A 19,503-nucleotide genomic window follows, 5' to 3' on the forward strand; every position below is an offset into this window, starting at 1 on the left:
ACCACTCCAGTATGGGCAAACCCCAAATGGATCACAGTCAGACTCAACTGAAATGATTGAACAACAAAAGTATAAACAATAGAACAAAATTGAATATATGCACACATTCTTTATTCAAAAAAAGGTCTTAGCACAAATATTAGGTATAAGTAAAAAAGTAATTGCAGTTTCTATAGTTGAAGATCTAAAGATTTATATGTTTATGCAAGCAAAGGTCAAGAAATCACTAAGTATTCTTCAATAGGCAAGGAACACTCCTTTAAAATGGGAATTTAAGAACTCCTCGAATGAAAAGAAGGAAAACTTCATTGGATGGGGAAGGAGAGAAGGAAAACAAATATATTAAGACTTACTGTGTGTCAGGAACTTTTTCAAAAATTATCATTTGATCCTTACCACAAGCCTGGTGATCTACATTTTAAAGCTGGGGAAAGTGAGACAAGTGAGACAAGAAAATGAGACAAAATGATTTACCCAAGGTCACATAGAGAGTTAGGGTCTGAGGTTAGATTTGAACTCAGGTCTCCCTGACTCCAGACCTGGAAGACTATCATCCCCTGTGCCACCAAGGTAAAGATAGAGGATGAAAGAAGGCTTGGAAATGAGAGTGAGATGTTCACATTAGTGAAGAATTGAGAATGCACCTGAGAGAAGAGATGAAATCTGGTTTCATCATTTAACTGAAATTGTCTTCTCTAAGTTACCAATGGACTCCTTTTTTTTTTGTAAGGCAAATGGGGTTAAGTGGCTTGCCCAAGGCCACACAGCTAGGTAATTATTAAATGTCTGAGACCGGATTTGAACCCAGGTACTCCTGACTCCAAGGCCGGTGCTTTATCCACTACGCCACCTAGCCGCCACCTAGCCGCCACCTAGCCACGCCCCCCCCCCATGGACTCTTAATTGCCAAACCTAATGAATGACCTTTTCTCAATCCTCATTCTTGACATCTGTGAAACCTATGACACTATCAATCACTCTCTTCTCCCAGAAACACTCTTTTCTAGATTTTCTCTGATAACTGCATTTTCATGGTTCTCCTCTCTCCTTTGCTCAATCATCATCCAGTCAATCAGTCCACAAGCTTTAGAAAAGTAAAGGCTTACAGTATGCTAAGTGCTAGGGATTTAAAGACAGTTTCTCTCCTCAAGGAACTTACCTTCCAGTGGGAGAAGACAACACATAAAATGGGGCCTAAAAAGCAGGGGTCAGGTAGAAGGGAGGATGTATCCAATCAGGAGCATGGTGATAAAGTTTCAGAGGTTAAGAAGTAAAACTTGGGGGCCAATCAGAGCATCTGTCCTTGGCCCTCTTTTCTTCTCTCTATATATCCTCTTGCCTGGTGGATCTAATTATAATCTTTTTGCAAATAATTCTCATATCCCAGTCTTAAATTCCCCTCCTGGAGCAGTTAGATAGTACAGCGGCTGTAGTAATAGTCCTGAAGTCAGGAAGACTCATTTTCCTGAGTTCATATCTTATCTCAGACACTTACTAGCTGTGTGATCTTGGGCAAGCCACTTATCCCAGTTTGCCTCAATTTCTCATGAGTAAAATGAGCTGGAGAAGGAAATGGCTAACCACTCCAGGATTTTTTCCAAGAAAACTCCAAATGAGGTCACAAAGAGTCAGACACAACTAAAAATGACTCAACAGCAAAAACAAGCTTCCGCTCTCATATCACCAATTGCATTTGGACATCTCAAAGTGCCTATCCTGTAGTCATATCAAATTCAACACATTCTGACAGAACATTATCTTTCCCAAAAAAACTTCTATTCTTCCAAATTTCCTTATTAGTGTTGAAGGTATCACTGTCTCCCAGCCATCCAGACTTACAACCTTGTTATTGCTCACTCTCACTTCATATCTGTGGCCATCTTGTCATTTTTATATTCACATTTCTGATTCACTCCTGGAGACTTTCATCACCTTACATCCTTTTTTTATTTAATTTTATTTTTCCAATTACATGCAAAGGTAGTTTTCAACTTTCCTCCATTTGCAAGCTTTTGGCATAATCTAGAAGCTCGCCTATCATCATGATCCCTCTTTGGCAAATATGTGATGGAGAAGGGAATAATACACATTTTTTTCTTCACCACACATTTTGGCCTTTAGAAATAACAATTAGGAATCAACTATCCCTTGAATGTATCTGAAATGGAAGATACCAAATTCTTTTCATTAACCTTATGTCTTAACCATGCTTTTAATTCCCTATGACATTCATCTCTTGCCTGGTGAGTCTAAGTAAGATCTTTTTGCAAATAATTCTCATATTTCAGTCTTAATCCCCTCCCCCAGCAGCTAGGTGGTGCAGTGGATAGAGTGATAGTCCTGAAGTCAGGAAGAAGCATCTTCCTGAGTTCAAATCTGATCTCAGAAACTTGGGTAAGTCATTTATCCCAGTTGCCTCAGTTTGTCATGAGTAAAATAAGTTGGAGAAGGAAATGGCTTTCCCTTCCTCAAGTCTTCAATGCATCCTCCACTTAACTGGCATAGTGATTTTACTAAAGCACAGATCTGACCATGTCACCCAGGGGACCTAGGGATCAGCAAAGTTCAGTCTCCCTCTATTACCTCTGGGATATGTGTGTGTGTGTGTGTGTGTGTGTGTGTGTGTATGTGTGTTATATATTCCACCCCAGCTCTGAATCCTGGCTTCCCTGGCTTCATCGTGTGCATCATGGAAAGAGTGACAGAAAGGACTTTTCTGGTCCTTTCTGAAGTCATTAGGAAGGCTCAAGCTAACCCTTTGTCTCTCATTCTCTAAGATTTTAGAAATTTGTAAAGAGGAGTGTTGGTAGCAATGAACAGCTCCTTTATTATTTCCAAGTCTAGCAAGAATCAAATAGGATAATCCAACACCAGCCTAATTCCATCATCCATTAGTCTCTTAAAGATAAACATCTATTAAGTGCTGAATATGTTCCAGACAAAGTAATGCTGAAGCAAATACAAGTGAGGGGGATGCCTCCTTCCACAATTACCAGCTCAGTTGATGTAATCACAGATTGTAGTCTGTGGTCCTTTGGTGAGGTTCAAGCTTCTTTGATTGGGTCAAGTAGAGAACGACAGAGATTGGCTACAGAAACAAGTTACTCACACATCTCAGGGCTTTAAACAGCTGAATGAATTTCAGTAGTTCTAAGTTTAAGAGTAGGGAGAGTACAATCTCAAAAACAGTTCATGGGGATGAATCCTATGAAAAGAATTTTTCTCTTTTTGGTCCCCACGGGACGTGATATCAGAGCTAATAAATTAGTAGGAGACAATGCATCCAACCAGGATTAGGGACACAAGTCAGAACAAGTAAGAATATAGTAAGTGAGTCACCTAAGGACTATAGTATATAGTAAGAATATAGTAAGAGAAATAAAAGGAATATTTTAAGAGAGTCACACCTAAGGGTATGATCCCTTCAAGTAGAAAAGAATGCCATTTTTGGATTCAAGAGAGAGTCTTAAGGGCTGGGTCTTAAGGAAGACTTAAGTACGAATTTAACCTCAAAATCTTACTAGCTATGTGACCTTAAGCAAATCACTTAACTCTGTCTTAGTTTTCTCAATTATGTAATGGGAAAAATAATAGCATTTACCTCCTAAGGTGGTAGTGAGGATCAAATGAAATAATATTTATAAAAAGTGCTTAACATATAAGTGGGTAATAAGGGCCTCCTTCAAGAGAGGAACATTTGGAGAAAGCCCAGGAAAAAGGCAATATTTAAGGGGGAGCTCGTATGAGAATTCTAGAAAGAGATAAAAGACTTTTAGACCAAACAGGACCAGGAGCTATGAGATACATTTTGCTTAAATGATACATGTGTTTTACTACCACTGTTTTACTACCACCATTCTTTCTATGGACACTATGTATTTATGTGAGCATATCCTAGGCTGGGGTAGGGATGCAGCAGATTATAATGACTCTTTCTTACTATACCAATTTAGTAAATGTCTTCCCTAAAGACTAATAAAGTATACTTCCATGATTATTCGTGGAAAACACACCAGGTGGGGCTCATAAGCTATTGTAGTAGGAGTAGTTACTCACAGTGTTTAAAGGTAATATGTACCAAAGGGAAAGGCAGGTCTGGAAAGTAAATAACTAGTTAATAGTTTACCTACGAGAAAAGCAAATACAGTAAGTAAATAACTGATAAAGAGATGCTTTGGATTTCTAGACCTTGGTTAAATAGAGGCAGGACTAGCCTCAGGGATGAAATATACTTAACAAGGCCTAATAAAAATGCATTTGCTTGGATTCTTGTATATCTAATCAAAAGAGTTTTAAACTGAAAAGGAAAAGGGAAGAAGAAAATGACCTATACATATCCTACAAGTTATATACATTTAAACACCTACCATGAGCCAGGTACCTATGCTAGGTACTGGATTATCTGATAGATATTTCTTGTGCTGGTCTTGCCAACAAATTGTAATAATGATAATTTGTTAGTACTTTTCTTGAACCATTGCTGTGCAAATATTATTATTCCTATGTGGTGGGCATGTGGGTAATTCTCTTCTCTGGCTCCTAGGACTCCCAGGATGCACCAAGTGATCTCTTCTAATTCTTATCTATTAAGCATTAATTAGAATACCTATTCTGTGAAAGGAACTGTGCTAGTTTAGAAATATCTACTCAATTTCTCAAACAGATCTGTGATCTTTGATTTTGGAGTTCTTTCCAACAATAAAGATTATATGTCATCCATTCCCATGTGAAAGACAAGAAAGAATTATTAAGAATTTACTATGTGCTATGTGCTGGAAACAGAAAGAAAAACAGGTCCTAATCTCAAGAAGTTTACATTCTAAGGGGGGGGGAGAGGCAATGTAGAAAAGAAAGCTGGAAAGGAAAGGTTCCTTTTTAAGGAGGAGGTGAAGGTGGTAATGAAGGTACACCATGGAAGCAGGATGCATTGCAGAGAAAATCTTGAAGGAGTGTCAGGAGCACAGTCTAGGGAGGAACAAAGGTTTGGGTATCTTACTTATACTGGAAGTTCTGGAAGGAACCAGCCAATTAGAGGGAGGAGTCACAATGGTAAATGATACTTTCAATGTGTAAAGTTCAGGCCTGGAGTGATCTTTGTGGAGTAATGAAAAGTCCAGGAGGAGAGTCAGAAGCAAAGCTTGGAGAGTAAATGTCCAATCTGTGTGATTCCTTCTTGTTATCTCCCAAAACTGACAAGTTTTCTGAATAGACAGTGCTTCCTGATCACAAGGACCAAGAAATGGATACATCAACATATTACAGTTATGTGTCCCCAAAAGGAGCAGGGGAATCCATCTCAGCTTCCCCCTGGGCTCTAAAAGCATCACTTCTTTTACTGGAGTGCACATTAGAAGGAATGCTAGACTGAGCAAGAGTCAAAGATAATGAGATTTGTCCATCTCCTGGCCCCTACAGGGACTGCCTTGCACTGAGGAACCAGATTCCATTGAAACAACAAAGCCATAGTAGGAAGGAACAAAAAGAAGCATTTGTCCCTTGTTAGTTTAAGAGTGATTGGCACTCTTGGGAACCACATACATGCACCAAAAAGTGATGCTGCATAGGAACATGAGCAAGAGGGGAGAAGCAAATCTGAGATCAGTGTATTAGGAAATGAAGGACACTCCTGAGCAACTCAGATAGGGACTGAGGCAGGTGAATTATATAGGCCGAAAGGGAAGGGGGGTGATGGCTGGAGAGGATATTCAGGAAGGAGGACAATAGAGCTTAAGGGAGTTGCCAGAACTTGTGGAGCCTTCCCATGTCCCCTGAGTGCCTGAAGAAGGGGTTCCTTAAATTCAGTTACTGAATCTTTTAATTTTGGCAAGAGTGGACAGAATGAAGTTTCTTAATGATACAAAAAATTGGTTGTGGAATAGTAGGAAGAACCCTAATGAGGAAACTTGATGACAACAGAGGCATAGGCCAAGCATATAGATGCTTTAGCCTAAAAGGACCCCCTATATACATAATTACAGTTATTCTCAGGAGCAATATACTCTTTTTTTAGTGGCAATTGGGTTAAGTGACTTGCCTAGGATCACACAGCTAATAAATATCTGAGATCAGATTTGAACTCAGGACATTCTGACTCTAGAGTCGGTGCTCTAATCACTGCACCACCTGGTAGCCCTGAACAATATACTCTTGTCCAGAGATTCATATTTCAGAGCATGATTGGATTGTGCCACCAAGTGCCTGCATAGATAGCAGGTGCTTTTGGCAAAGGCCCAGTAAACCTCCCATTGACATTTTATGCACTCTGAAAATGGAATTGCTGTTATAGTCCTCAAATATCTATAGTCTCAGACTATATAATTTGATGACACTGAGAACAGAGAGAATATTTTTAAGTTCCAAACTTTATCTTCTAGTCAGAGGGAAAAACAATTTTCCAGCTTGTGCAAAGGTTCAAGTGACCTGTGATTAAAGGTTCAGTGATTATGTCTATGAAATGACATCCAAGTGCTAGGGTTGAGTGGGGGGAGTAGGGAGGGAAGACAATCAATGACAAATTAATATTATTGAAACTATACCTGGCTAAACAGCTAGAACAGACCCTTACCCCTTCAATACTGATCCTATTTAACAGAAACAAAAGGGACATATAGACAAAAAAACAAAAGCAGCTACATGGTACAAAATTTAGTCTCATGGATCTTCAAGCAATCCACTTAGTTATGAGCTACAGAGATTAATATAGGAACTGAACCAAATCAGACAAAATGACTAAAAAATTCAAAATAGGCTTGTTCTCTTTATGATTGTCCAGAGTCATGTGCAGAGAATATATAATGCCACCAGGGATAAGGCCACAAGCTAAGTTCAGGTTCAAAAGTCAAGACAGTAACACTGAAAGAGTGTGCTCAGAATGGTAGTTTGTTCAACTATGGTCAACTTGGGCAATATATAGTTTAGACAAGAGAAAACTACAAGAAGCCTGAGACCCCTGCTTGGAGCATTCAGGGAAGCTCGGCTGCTACCAACAAAAAATGCCAGCAGTTGACCCAGTGTGCATATGCATTTTTACTCTAGAAAGGGATATCCTTTCTAGAGTCAAACACACAGCCTTCTGGCCATAATGACCTGCAACACTCTAAATGCAAACTAAATCAAATTAAAATGTAATTGAGAAATATTTAACAAAATAAACAAAAAATAAAATAAAACACAGATACCATAATATTTTAAAACTAAGTCAACGTGCAGCCCATAGGAAATAATTATGTACAGATCAGTAGCCCTATCTCTATTTGAGTTTGACATCATTGCCCTATAGAGTGACTACCCTTTGATTCAAGTATGCCATACAACCAGCAACCAGAAGACTTCTGCAGTAGGCAAAGTGTTCAAACAGAAGTTTTTACTTCAATTTCCTTGCAAAGATTTATTTCAAACAATGCTCAGATTTTGAGAACTGACTATCTAAAGAGGCCCTTGAAGTGGTAGAAATTAAAAAGTCTAAAAACCCACCCTGAAAGTTTTAAAAATTATTGAGCATGATGGTAAAATGGAGGCCCAAATGGGTAACTTATTGGAATCAGTGTGTGACTTTATGTATAATGCCACCAGGGACAAGGCCACAAACTAAGAATCCTGCTGCCTAACAACTTGTACTCTAACAATTCCCAGTATCAAGAAGATATAGAGATTCATAACTGATATGAAAAATCATCTGAGGGAAGTCTATTGCCTAGCATTAACTTCAGTTCAAGAGAATGTGGAAAACTATGAGTGATAGCATAATGTTCAAGTTTATTGTCAGGAACTCCTGTCAAAGGATCAGATCTTGCTATTAAAATCTTGTTGTGGCCATGCAGCTACAACTCTCTCGGAGTTCTAAGGGTAACCCTTGTATGGAAGGAGTATAGTTAACTCCTCATTACTTTAGTACCTGAGCCTCCCCATGCACTTCCCAATTAAACAAATCAGACAATGAGACACCAATAATTAATCATGAAATATTTATTAAATTCAAAGGCAAAACCAAAAAAATAATTATATAACGATCTACTCATAAATCCATCAATATACAAAATATCCATGAGGGAGAGTAGGCACAAATTTGCAGAAATCTAGCAGAGATGCATAGATAGAGAAATTCATGTATCCGGACCATCTCACAACTCTGGACTACTAGTCTGGATGTCAGTCTCCATAAGAGAAGTCTGTAAAACACATCCCTTGCTAGAGAAGTCTATTTCCCTTCTGAGCAATCACTTCTGACTTATTTACAGCTACTTGTTAGCTATTTCATTTTTCAAAAAGGACCAATGACATAACTTAACTTGGCAAAACAGTTCCCCCCATTCAGGTTTGCTTACTCAACTTCCTAAGGCTTTCTCCTCTTCAGCTGTAGAACAACAAAGACAAAGAATAACAAAGACAAACCCCTAAGATGTTCATACCTTTCATATTTCCCCAGTCAACTTTCCAAATGACTAAGAATTCTTTTTCTCTAATCAGCTCAGCTCACAGCACTAGCTACAGAGTCTGTTATCTTCCATTCATCTGGTCTTCTCTGGGTTCAAATTAAAGTAGTTATACTTTTCTCCTGCTCTTCTAATTCTCCACGCTGTTTCAAGTCATTCTGCAGCTACCTCTGTTCATCAATTCTAGCTGCTGTCTAAGTGATGGCTCAAAGAAGGGTCTACTTATATAATGTTATTCACGTCTACCTTAGGATGAGAAAATAAAATTCACCCATAGACCACAAGACCCAATACATATAGACAATGCACAACTGCCTCATAGTTATCAAAAAAGTTCTTGAGCTTTTACAACTATTATTCTTAAAATTCATACAGCACTCATAAAAATGAATTGTTGGAGGGAAAGATACTTTGGCTATCTGATTTTTCCTTAAGAGTTGCTTTCTCTCAGGTAAACTAAGAAGTTTCCTCTGAGAGGCTGTTTTTCTCAATAATTCTCACACAAATATACTATTTTCTTATATCTTTCAAAAATAAAAATATTTAAATACAAAATGAACAAATATTTTTTTCAAAAGCTGTATAAAATGAACAAATATTTTTCAGAAGCTTTCACTGGAAAGAAGATGAAGCAGGAAAGCACATTCTCACCCTCAAAGTTGAGTTTTATTCATGGGGGACTACTGCATGCAACATCTATATACAGCAATCATATACAACCAAGAATACATATAAAAAGAGACAGAAACCTCATGACACACAAAGACCTGGAGTAAATTCTGCATTTCAAAATCCAGGTGACCACAATAGGAAACCCCATGCGTCAGGGAATGGCACCAGGTAGGTTCAATAAAACTGTAAAAGGGAGATTTTTTTTTACAAAGATGGAAGAGGGAATGGGAGTAGTACAGCCTCACTTTTCCACAATTAATCCAGTGAGAATAATAAATGAGGGGTGGCTAGGTGGAGTAGTGGATAAAGCACCAGCCTTGGAGTCAGGAGTACCTGGGCTCAAATCCGGTCTCAGACACTTAGGAATTACCTAGTGTGGCCTTGGGCAAGCCACTTAACCCCATTGCCTTGAAAAAACTAAAAAAAAAATATCTTTCCCAATTTGGGGCGGCTAGGTGGCACAGTGGATAGAGCACCAGCCTTGGAGTCAGGAGTACCTGGGTTCAAATCCAGGCTCAGACACTTAATAATTACCTAGCCATGTGGCCTTGGGCAAGCCACTTAACTCCATTGCCTTGAAAAATCTAAAAAAAAAAGAAGAATAAATGAGAATCAACTGAGTAATGATCAAGAAATCTAAAGACAACTATAGTAAATGTAGTTTTCCAACCCAGGTTCACATGAGGAGATATCCAGAAACCTATTGGTATCAGGGAAGTAATGAAAAAAACAGCCTAAGAGTACTGCATGTGAAAGTCTTCCAGAGTATAGACCAGAAGCAAGCTAGGGAAATCTAGAATCTGTGTCTATATTGTTCTGCCCCTGGGATCAAGGGTCAAGAATCTACAAAGATCAGTCAATGAGAATAGCAATCAGAATGTACCCTAGGTCAGACTGTTTAGGGCATGAAAAATTTGGTCAATGGATTGAGGGACTCCTGAGGACCTTGAAAAACATGGTGCTCAATACTTAGAGGAAGCAGTGGCTGGATACTAAATAATACAGGTTAAGATAAATAAAGGGGGTAGGGGAATTGATGGGAGTCTATCATTCCTTCCAGAAGTATTCAGAGCTTGGTTCAGACACAAAACTTCAATTCAAGAAGGTTGAATAAATGAATAGAAGACCTTGATGATAAAGAAATAGTATAGAACCTGAGACACTAAGACACATACTCAGAAAAAAGATAATAACTTCACAATATCAATAATCGAATTGTCAAACAAAAAAACAGCTTTACCATAAAGTATGTTAAAATTCCTGAGAGAAATGAAGCAAGAGGTTTGTATTTTTTAATATTATAAACTAAATGATACTTTTGGAGGAAATATTTGGAAGGAGAATTAAAAAGTAAGAAGAGGAAGTACAAAACTTTGTAGAGATAACAAACTCTCTGAAAATTCTAATGGACCAAAAAGAAATCCATAAAACAATAAGAAATACTAGTACAAAAAATTAAAAACCAAAAATAGAAGAAAATGTAAGGAACTGGTCATCAAAAACAACTGAGATGGAAAACAAAGTCAAGGAGTGATACTCAAAAAATCCTCAGCATACTTGAAAAAAAAAACTAGGTAAGAAAAAGAAAAGTGATAGAGCAGGAGAATATATCAACTACAGAATACTAAATTTAAAGATGCTACTTGCTCCTCACATTCTTCTTTATGTTGAGAGGGAAAAGAATATGGAAGCAAAGATAGAGAAAAGTAGATTATAGTTTAGAAAGAAATTTACAATTAAAAAATAATAACTGTGAACATAAATGGGAAAGATTCACCTATAAAATGAAAGAGATTGGATTAGAAAATAGACAAAATATATTTTTTATTAAACATACACCTGATAAAGATTTATACAGAGTTAAAATAATTATATTTCAGGTGACCTTAAAAGAGCAAGGATAGCAATCATGTTCTTAGACAAGGCAACAATAAAATAGATATAATCAGAAAACAATAAATAGGAAAATTATATTATATCTAAAGGCACCATAGGTAATAAATTAATATCAGTATAAAGAATATATAACATTGAATTACATGCTTAGATGTTACTTGAATTTCAGGAAGAAATAAGACAACAAATGAAGAGGAAACTATAGGAAATTAACAAAAAAATTTTTATCCATTTCTATGCCAACAAAATTGATGACAGATTAAAAGGCTAAATATTTATCAAAAAAGTATAAAATACTTAAGCTATAATAAGAAATAGATAATTTAAATGACTCAGTTTCAGAAAAAGAAATAGGACAAGTTATATACAAAAGCCCAATGAAAAACCTCTAAGATAAAGCACTGGCCCCAGAGTCAGGAGGACCTGAGTTCAAATCCAGCCTCAGACATTTAATAATTGCCTATGTGACCTTGGACAAGTCACTTAACCCCATTGCCTTGCAAAAAAGAAAAAAGAAAAACCTCCAAGACTAGCTAGCTTTACAAGTGAATTCTATCAAACATTTGAAGAATTAAGCATAATATTACCTAAACTATTTTCATAAAAAAAGAATAAAAGAAGGAATTCTATCACACAAATATATTCTTGATAAATGAACTAGTATGAGACAGAACAGTAACAATCATTTATTAAGTGCTTTCTTTAAACCAGGTACTGAATGCTAGGAGAATGCAAATACAAGCAAAAAGGTAGTACCAAGCTTACATTCTAATGATGGTGGTGGGAGAAGACATATAAAAGGGCAGGAGGGGGAAAAGTGTGCACATAGGGTCATGATAATAAAGTCCAGAAAGTAAGGTGCACAACTCAGAAAAGAATGAAGCTTGGCTGGTCTCTAGGATGGAGGCCCAGAAGGAACTCAACAAAAGAGAAAAGGACTGGAAAAGGCCAGGGATATTCCAAGGTGAGAAGGGCTCAGGCATTGGGTGGTTTGAAGTTCTAGGTTTAAAAAATAACTTGATTATAGTGGTTAGATCCAGGAGTATCAGAAGCACAGCCCAGAGGGAAATGAAGACAAAGCAGAAAAAGGAAACTATAAACCAATATATTTTATCAATATGGTAAAAAATGTTAATAAAATATTAACAAAAAGACTATAACAATGTATTTAAAAGATTGTACAATATGATCAGTTTGGATTTATACCAAGAATGCAAGTTTGGTTAACTATTAGGAAAACTATAAATATAATGCATTATTTTAAAAAATGGCCATTGTTAGTGAAAATTAAAAATCACATTATTATATAACACTGAAAAGACTTTTGATAATATACAGCACTGCAAAACACTCTTTACAGCAATAAAAAGAGACCCAAATTATTACAAAATTATTCATTGCTCATGGGTAGGCAGTGAAAATGCAATAAAAATTACATTACTATCTTAACAAATCTGTTTATTCAGTGTCATACCAATCAAACTACCAGAGTATTGCTTTGTAGAACTAAAGGGAAAATTTTATCTGAAAGAACAGTCAAGAATCTCAAGGGAAATAATGAAAAAGAAATGGGCAGGAAGGAGGCTTTAAACTACTACAAAGCAGCAATTATAAAACTTTGGCTCTGATTTCAAAAATAGAAAGGTTAATGAATAGAACAAGTTAGCTACACAAGATAAAAGAATGGGACAAACAGTAGCATAGCAAAATCTTTATTAGCTAAAGATACTAGCTATTGGAGTAAGAACTTGCTTTTCTGCAAAAAATTTTCAGGAAAACTCAAAAATGGTCTGGTAGAAATTTAGTTTAATCATAATCTCACACCATACATCATAATAAACTCCAAATGGATATGTCTTATATAAAAAGCCATATCAAAAAACAAAACAGAGGAGCAAGAAAGCATATAGCTTTTGCATCTATAGATGAAGAAATATTCTTGACCAAATAATGATAAAAATCATATATTATAAGTGAACAATTTCGACTGAAATTCCTATGCATAAACAAATCAATGCAGTTAAAAATAGAAAGGGGGAGATAGAATGAGAACCATTTCCCAAAGGACCAAAGGTCAGAGGCTATGAACAGGCAACTCTCAAAGGAAGAATTCTAAGTTATCAACAATCATATGAAAAAATATTCTAAATTATTATAGGGGAAATGCAAATTAAAACTCTAAGCCTTTCCACACTGTGCTGAACACAGTAAAATTCAATGTTTATGTATGCATTTATTCAACAAATATTTAGTAAGCATGCATTGTGTGCTGACACCATGTTAGGCAACAGAAGATTTAAAGTTTACATAAAACTTAGTTCATACTCTTGTGGAGCCAGCTCAGTTTCCAGGAGGAAGATGACATAAAGAGATAACTACAATGTGCAGTGTTACCTGATGAGGGGTGTATTAGAGAAGGGCAAACACAGTACTTTATGAGATTTGAAGGAAAATGTCACCAACTAAAGGATCAAGAAAATCTTTTCAGAAGAGATGGTATTTGAGTTATATTTTAACACAGGTGGAAATTTAACAGGGAAAAGGGTGGATGGGGCAGAAAGATTAGCTTGAGCAAAGGTAATGGAAAGGATGAGGAATGTTTGGGAGGGAAAGTCATCTGATTTGGTTAGAGGCCTCAGTGTTGGGGGTTTTTTTTAGGGTTTTTTTTTTGCAAGGCAAATGGGGTTAAGTGGCTTGCCCAAGGCCACACAGCTAGGTAATTATTAAGTGTCTGAGGTCAGATTTGAACTCAGGTACTCCTGACTCCAAGGCCAGTGCTTTATCCACTATGCCACCTAGCCACCCCAAGGCCTCAGTGTTGGAAGAGAGGAGTAAAAGATAAAGATTGATAGGCAGAGTGGCAAGAGATTGTGAAAGACCAGAGAAAAGAGCTTGAACTATATGCTTCATAAGCACTTAAGGAACCATTGAAGACATTTGTGCAGAAGAATTATCGGATCTATGTACAAGAAAAAAAATCAAGTATAGCATAAAGTATAATATAAAGTGCAATAGTATAAAGAAACTGGAAAAATGAACAGTAAAAAATCCATTAGGAAGCAATGGCAGCAGTCCAGAAAGTCAGTAATGAAGATCTATAGTAGGTTAATAGTGACAGGAATAAAGCGGAATAGTTAGCTATGAGATGTTGCAGAGTTGTAATGAATTTGAGAAATATTGTGATGGCATGAAATGAACATTGGATTTGGAGCTAGATCTGGGGTCAGTATAATATTTCTGTTGTTGTTCAGTCATTTTTCAGTTTGGGGTTTTCTTGGTAAAGGTACTGCAGTAGTTTGCCATTTCCTTCTCCAACTCATTTTATAGATAAGGAAACTGAGCCAAACAGGGTTAAGTAACTTGCCCAGGGTCACACAGCTAGTAATGTTTGAGGCCAGATTTCAACTCAGGAAGATGAGGCATCCTTACTTCAGGCCTAGCATTCTGTCCACTGTACCAGCTGGATGCACACGATATTATATATGATATGATATATGGTATGATGATATGATACAATATGATGTAATATAACCTAACTTAACAAAATAGTAGTTTCTACTTGTGTGTCCCTGAGTCTAATCTTTCTAGATTTCTTCTGCAGAATGAAGGATTTGAACTACATGGCTTCCTACTATAAATCTATGAACTTGGAGAAGGATCAGATAAAGGCAGTAGTGGAAGGAGAACAGTTAAATGGTCCTTTCTTTTCTGGTAGAGCAATCCTACATGAACCACTAATTGAGATTATCCATTATCTCTTTCAAGATTCACATTGTCAAAATTCAGGACTCCTTCAGAAAATAAATACCAATGAGAGAAAAAGTTATGAAATGGACTAGATAATTAGGGTCATAGATTCCTTGTACCAAAAGGCTACTTCTACCAAAATCTGAGCCTAGGCCACATTTCTAGTCAAAATATTCTAGGAAAATAAGTGTTTCTCCTATTCAAAGAGCTCTTGAGAAGGAGATTCCCCAGTTTGCTTCAATCTCCTGGCTTTGATGTATTTATTTATATACAGGAAGGTCTTATTTCACTCAAGCCCTCCTACTGTTAGTAACTTGTTTCTTGTTCTACAAGTACAGCTGGTCATATATTTGAAAGGTTTTTGGTTGTTGTTGCTTTTTTTTAAGGACAGCCTTAACCTTCTCTTCTCCAAGATAAATAGCCACAATTCTTTTCATCTTTCTTCCCAGGTCCTATTTTTCAAAACTTTTGTCATTTTCATTGCTTTTTTCAGGATGCCTTCCAGGTTTTTTTAGAGCCTTGTTGAATTGAAGTCTGAAATTGGACAGAGCATTTTATTAGGACCCAGGCCATGCTGAGTATAATGAGATGATTACCTCATTGTTCCTATGCGTGCATATTCCTGTTTACATAGTTGGGTATATTTATTTTAATGACACTACATTGCTGACTAGCTCCTCAGTTTCAACTGATCTGGAAAAAGAGAGCAAAATGATAGCAGGACAAAAGCCCAAACACCCAAATGTCAAAGGCAGGAAAATATTGAAGTTGAGTCACTCTTGGAATGAGATGGAAGTCTTTCAAAGGAGAGGAAAGGTTCAGAAGACCAAACTGGGTACAGAATGGAGTAAGAGCTAATAGTTGTATAGTAGAAAGAGCACTGGTTAAGCAGCTTGGTATTCTAATCCTAGCTCGGTCACAAAGCGATTTCTTGGACCTCAGGTGGTATTTTCAGTGCCATTGTTTTTTATCCTTCATTTTTAAAAAGGGCCTATGACATTACAGAGTAATGTCTTGACTCATTTGTAAATTGGATTTAAATGAGCTGCATCATCAGCCTCATTTTCTATTCCAGTCATTGAAGTCCAGTGACAAGACAAGTCAAAATTATTGGTGATATGTTCAATTTCGATTTATGTTTAGCATAGTTACTATTGTAAAGCCTATATCAGATTGCTTTCTGTCCGAGGCAGGGGGGGAGGGAAGGAAGAGAAGGAGAGAGAAAAATTGTAAAACTCAAAGTCTTGCAAAAAAATGATTGGTTAAAAACTAAAAAAAAAAAGATTATTGGTGATGGTTCTAGATGTAGTAGAGGATCTTGGGGTCTTTTATAACTGATTTGCTTCAGCTACCTTCATAGCCTTGAAACAAAATGTTCTCTTACACCTATTTTGCAGAGGGAATCTTCACATGCTGAGGATAGACACTGCCCTAACTCACTAGAAAGTTTGAGGCCTCCACCTAGCCCATCTGTTAAGCTGGTTTACCAGGATCTGGTCACCATGCATGGAACTTCTTGGAGCCACAGGTAAGAGTTGAGTGTCACTTGGATACCAAAGGTAAATGAGCAGCCCTGAACAAGGTTCAGCAAGCCCTCACACCAGGGGTGCTAGTCTTCCTTGACTACCCATTCAGTGAATGACAAATTTGAAAGCCATATTACAAAGGGTTTGCAATACAGTGAAAGAATTGGAGACATTTAACATAAACTGCTTTTTAATGGAATTTAGTCAAGAAGGGAAGGAGAAATATAGGATTATAATTAGTGTGGAGTACTAGATAAAGTAAAGGAATATTTTAAGGATGGGGGAGAAATCACTACGTTTATAAGCAGCAGGGCAAGAAGTAGAATCTAAATCACAAAAATTCAATGTAAAAAGAAAATTTAAGAGTTCATCAAGTTCAATCTTTATTTGAATAGGATCTGCAAAATGAGTCCTCTTCCAGCCTTTTCTTAAAGAATTACCTCCAGCAAGGGGCAATTTTATCTTCCCAGAAAGATTCCATTACACTTTTAAAGGGTCCTCATTGCTAGGAAGGGCAGGTAAGGTGGCATAGTGGATAGAATGCTGAGCCTAGAGTCAGGAAGATTCATCCTCCTGAGTTCAAATCCAGCCTCAGACACATATAGCTACATTACCCTGGGCAAGTCCTTTAATTCTGTTTGTCTCAGTTTCCCTATTTGTAAAATGAACAGGAGAGGAAATGGCAAACCACTCTAGTATCCTTGCAAAAAAAAAAAAAACAACTGGAGGTCACAAAGAGTTTGACACAACTGAACAAAAGGAAACTATTTAGAAAAGGAAGTATAACATAGAGGATAGAGACCTGGTATCAGAATCAGAAAGCCCTGGGTTTAAATTGCATTTTGGACACATATATTAGCTGTGTGGTCCAAGACAAGTCTTAAATGACCTCTTTCTACTCCTCAGATACCTCTCTAAGATTATAAATTGCAGAGCAGGTCTTAATCTACACTGTTCTAGGGGTGGCTAGGTGGCACAGTGAATGGAGCACCGGCCTTGGAGTCAGGAGTACCTGGGTTCAAATCCGACCTCAGACACTTAATAATTACCTAGCCATGTGGCCTTGGGCAAGCCACTTAAACCCATTGCCTTGAAAAAAAAATCCCCCCCAAATCTACACTGTTCTTAATTTACACTACAACTTCATGGGAAGTTCCTTTTACTGATGAAATCAGATATTCAATTATAAATTGCAAAATGATAATTTTGATTACATTAAATTAAAAAGATTTTGCACAAACAAAACCAGTGCAACCAAAATTAGAAGAAAACACTGAAAAATGGTAAACAATTTTCATGGCTAGTGTTTCTGATAAAAGACTATACAGAAGGGGTGGCTAGGTGGCATAGTGGATAAATCACCGGCCCTGGAGTCAGGAGTACCTGGGTTCAAATCCAGTCTCAGACACTTAATAATTACCTAGCTGTGTGGCCTTGGGCAAGCCACTCAACCCTGTTTGCCTTGAAAAAACCTAAAAAAAAAAGACCATACAGAGAACTGAGTGGAATTTTAATAAAGTCATTCTCCAATTGATAAATGGATAAAAGGATATGAAAAGGCAGTTTTCAGATGAAGAAATTAAAGGTATCTACGGTCATGTGAAAAAATACTGAAAATCATTATTGATAAGAGAAATACAAATTAAAATATTTCTCACACCTATCAGATTGACTAAAATAACAAAAAAAGATAATGATCAAAGTTGGAGAGGATATGGAAAAACTGGGACACTAATTGTATGGTTGGTGGAATTATGAACTGATCCAACTATCCAGGAGAGTAATTTGGAACTATGCCCAATATGCATACCTTTTGATCCAGCAATATCACTCCTAGACCAAAGAAATTTCCCAAAGAAATCATAAAAAGGGGGAAAAAGACCCATAAGTACAAAAAATATTTATAACCGCTTTTTTATAGTGACAAAGAATTGGAAATTGAGTGAATGGTCATCAATTAGAAATGGATAAACAATTATGGTATTTGAAAGGGATGGAGTATTACTGTTCTGTAAGAAATCATGAGCAGAGAGACAACAGAAATGTCTTTCAAGACTTGCATGAACTGATGCTGAGAAAAGTGAATAGAACCAGGAGAACATTGTAAGTATAAAGAACAACATTGTGAGATGATCAACTATGAGGACTGAGCTCCTCTCAGAAGTTCATCGATCGAGGACAATTTTAAATCTTGGGATGGAAAATGCCATCCATATACAGAGAAAAAACTAGGAATCTGAACATAAACCAAAGCATACTATTTTCACTTTTTAAAACTTGTTTTATGTTTTTTATTTCTTTCTCACTTTTTCCCATTAGTTCTGATTCTTCTTTCACAACATGACTAATATGGAACCATGTTAAATATGATTGTATATGTTCAACCTATATCAGATTACTCATTGCCAAGGGGGAAGAAGAAGGGAAGGGAAGGTGGTAGAAAAATATGAAACTGAAAAGATTACAAAAAAGAAGAAAAAATTATTTTTGCATGTAATTGGAAAAAATAAAACAACATTAAAAAAATCAGAGGTTCAGTTAAAAGTTATTTCACTGAGGATTTTTTTTCAACTGGGCTATAATTCAGTATTTTCTTTTCAGCAGACTGTAATAGCAAACCAGAAAAGTAGATTCAAGGAATCATTGCACCATTGTGTTTTGAAGTAATGAATAATTGTGGTTTTCATACTTCGATGTACTGGGATAAATAACCACCTTGATTGTAGAGTTGTTATGATGCTCAGTTCTGGGACACACTTCTAATTGGTTGATGTTCTCCCCTCCTCCCCCAGTAGGGGGAGCAGTTAACTATCAAATGCAATGAGGAAAATAATAAAAGTGCTCAAACAATGTTAATGCACTCTTTAGGGGGATTTTAGGGTGTTAAAATATACTAACAAGATAATGATGTACTTGAGTGGTCTGCCAGGAACTGAGGGAACATCTCCAGGTCCCCAAAGAAATGACTAGAAAGAGGAGTATTTGGAAATTGGTTATTAGACTTATGTGGAGAGGGCAAGGGGGAACAAGAGGGAAAACAAAAGTAGAGGAGTATCCTCAGGCTCAGTTGTTGCTCAATTTTTCAGTTGTGTCTGACTCTTTATGACCCTATTTGTAGTTTCTTTGGAAAAGATCCTAGATTGGTTTGCCATTTCCTTCTCTAGTTCATTTTACAGATGAGGAAACTGTGGCAAACCAGGATAAGTGACTTGCCCAGTCAGTCTAAAGAT

The 19,503-nt window shown here is 36.7% G+C and overlaps 1 protein-coding gene across 1 annotated transcript in view; it reads right to left on the minus strand.

Annotated features, from left to right (window-relative positions):
• The window catches only part of SLC6A13 (solute carrier family 6 member 13), an 81,798-nt gene that overhangs the window by 52,185 nt on the left and 10,110 nt on the right, over positions 1 to 19,503 (minus strand). The window lies entirely within an intron of this gene.

Source organism: Macrotis lagotis, chromosome 7 (genome assembly GCF_037893015.1).
Source record: "Macrotis lagotis isolate mMagLag1 chromosome 7, bilby.v1.9.chrom.fasta, whole genome shotgun sequence".
Taxonomy (NCBI): domain Eukaryota; kingdom Metazoa; phylum Chordata; class Mammalia; order Peramelemorphia; family Peramelidae; genus Macrotis; species Macrotis lagotis.